We start from the raw sequence: 3,030 nt of genomic DNA on the forward strand, positions 1-3,030 counted from the left end.
CGGGAGGCTGACAACAGGAGGACTGCAGGTTCCAGGCCAGTCACAGCAATTTAGCAAGACTCTCAGCAACCTAGCAAGACCTATTTTCAAAATGAAAAAAAAAATTTTTTTTTTTTTTTGGTGGTACTGGGGTTCCTGGAAACCCTTCTATCTCCGGGTTACACTCCCAGACCTATTTTATATTTTATTTGGAAACAGGGTCTCTTAAACCAGCTGAGGCTGGCTTCGAACCAGTGCAATCATCCTGTCTCTGCCTCCCAAGCGCAGGAATTACAAGCGTGCTCCACCACGTCCGGCAAAATTAATTTTTAAATAAAGGACTGGGGCATAGCTCAGAGACAGAATGCCCGTGGGTACAATAACTAGCACACACACACACACACACACACACACACACACACACAACAAAACCCTCCAGCAAGACCCTATATCCAAACAAAAGGGCAGCCAGGAGTGGTGGCTCATGCTTGTAATCTCAGTACTTGAGGAGATGAGAAAGGACTACAGGTTCCAGACTAGGCTCAATAATTTAGCAAGAAGTAGGGCGTGGTGGCGCAAGCTTGTAATCTCAGCATTTGGGGTTGCAAAGACAGTGGCTCACGGACATCCTCAGCTACTTAGTGAGGCCCTTTGCAACTCAGTGGGACCCTGTTTCAAAATACAGAATAAAAAATAGGGCTGGGGGTATAGCTCAGAGGTAGAATGTCCCTGGGTTCCATCCCCAGTAACACACACACACACACACACATACACACACACACACACACACACACACACACACACACACACACACAGAGATAAAAGAATTTAGCAAGCCCCTTCTTTTGGTGGTACTGGGGGTGGAACCCAGAGGCTTTCTACCTCCAGACTTTTTGTGTGTGTGTGGTACTGAGGTTCCTGGAAGCCCTTCTACCTCCGGGCTACACTCCCAGACCTATTTTATTATTTTTGGAAACAGGGTCTCTTAAGCCAGTGCGGCTGGCTTCGAAACTGCGCAATCCTCCTGTCTCAGCCTCCCAAGCGCAGGGATTACAAGCGTGCGCCACCACGCCCGGCTCTAGCAAGCCCCTTCTTTACAATAGAAAATAAAAAGAGCTGGGGATGAATTTCGCAGGTAGAATGCTCTGGGTTCAGTCCCAGCACCTCTCATGCTTGCCTTCTGTCACTTGACCCAAATCTGGTGCTTTCCCTTGGCTCTGTGCATCATATGGTCATCCCCTCTCTCTGTATATAAATGTCTTCCTTTCAAAGTCTCATTCTTGTCCCCTCCTGTGACTGTGAAGACTCTCCTACCCATCTCCAAATCTCCATTCTTAGAACACTGCAGGTTCCAAAGAGAAGGACTGACAGAATGGGAGGGAGAGAGGGTCAGCCGAGTGTCTAACTTACCTGGAAGAGAGTTAGTGATGTCAAAGAATTACACTGTCAGAAGAAATCTTACTGCTTAGGGAAGATTAACTGTGAAGGACCAAAGGGGAGACAAGACCACCAGGGTCAGACCCGAGTGGCTTTCAGTCAGAGCTGGCGGCACAAATCAGCCTCCTAGGAGCAAAGATGAGGGTTGGCATTAAAAAGGACATTAATGCCAGCTAAGAATTCAGAAGTTACTAAGATCCAGGAATCTCCCCTAAATCATTTATCTCTGTTAAGTCATCTGCTATGTACAAAAAGACTATAGAGTAAGTAAAATTGTTTTTTGTCGGGGGTGGGGTACGAGGGATTGAACCCAGCAGGGGCATTCTACCTCTTGAGCTACCCAGGCCCCCAGCCCTGTTTTTTTATTCTTGATTTTGAAACAAGGTCTAAGTTGCAGAGGGCCTCACTAAGTAGCTGAGGCTGGCCACAAACCTGCAATTCTCCTGTCTCAGCCTCCCAAGTACTGAGATTACAAACATGTGCCACCACGCCCAGCTCAATTATTTTTATTTATATTTTTAATTTTTTGTACTACACCGGGACATCCTACCTTTTTGTGCTACTGTAATCCACAGGGATATCCTACCTCTGAGCTACACTCTCAGTACTTTTGTTTGTTTGTTTGTTTGTTTGTTTTTGAAACAGAGTCTTACTAGTTTGCTGAGTCTCACTACTTGCTGAGTCTATCCACAAATCTTTGATCCTCCTGTCTCATCCTCCCAAGGACTTAGATTACAAGCTTGTGCCACCACCTGGCTGAGTAGTGCAATTAGTATTTCCAGTTTACAGAAGCTAGGTACATGACTCATGACCTCACAACCCGTGTCAGAGCAGATTTTCCTCCTGGGGTTGGCAATAGAGGGAATTTTCTAGCAGTGGAATAGTATATGCAAGGACAGAAATAAAAGGGATAAAGTGGGTGGATTGTGGCTGGGTCTGGTGGGGCATGTTTGTAATCCCAGCATTTGGGAGACTGAGACAGGAGGATCGTGGCTCATGAACAGCCTCAGCTTCTTAGCAAGGCCCTTTGCACCACAGTGAGACCCTGTTTCAAAATAAAGAATACAAAAATAGGACTGGGATGTCTCTTGGAGGTAGAATGCCCCTGGGTTCCATCTCCAGTACTGCAAAAGGAAAAAAAAAAAAAAAAGTGGGTAGATGATGATGATGATGATGATGATTTTGCAGTACTGGGATGGAACCCCAGGGCATTCTACCTTTGAGCTATACCACCAGCCCTATTTTTGATTCTTTACTTTGAAACAGTGTCTCACTGAGTTGCAAAGGGCCTCACTAAGTAGCTGAAGCTGGTGGCAAACTGTGATCCTCCTGTCTAAGCCTCCTGAATGCTGGGATCACAAGCATGCATCACCACACCTGGCTTTGGATTCTGGTTTTTTTTTTTTTTTTTTTTTTTTTTTTACTTCTTAGAAAAACTAAGACTAAAGCTAAAAAACCTAAATTATTGGAAGGTGTATGACCTGGGTTTCTATTTACATAAAAGGCATATGGGATTGCATTTGTTTAAAGTACCAGGCTTCAATTCTTTTTTTTTTTTTTTTTTTTTTTTAGATTCTGCCTTTCAATATTATATAAACCATTTGGCCAATGTAG

The sequence above is a fragment of the Muscardinus avellanarius genome (genome assembly GCF_963383645.1).
Source record: "Muscardinus avellanarius genome assembly, chromosome: 10".
In the NCBI taxonomy this organism is placed as follows: Eukaryota; Metazoa; Chordata; class Mammalia; order Rodentia; family Gliridae; genus Muscardinus; species Muscardinus avellanarius.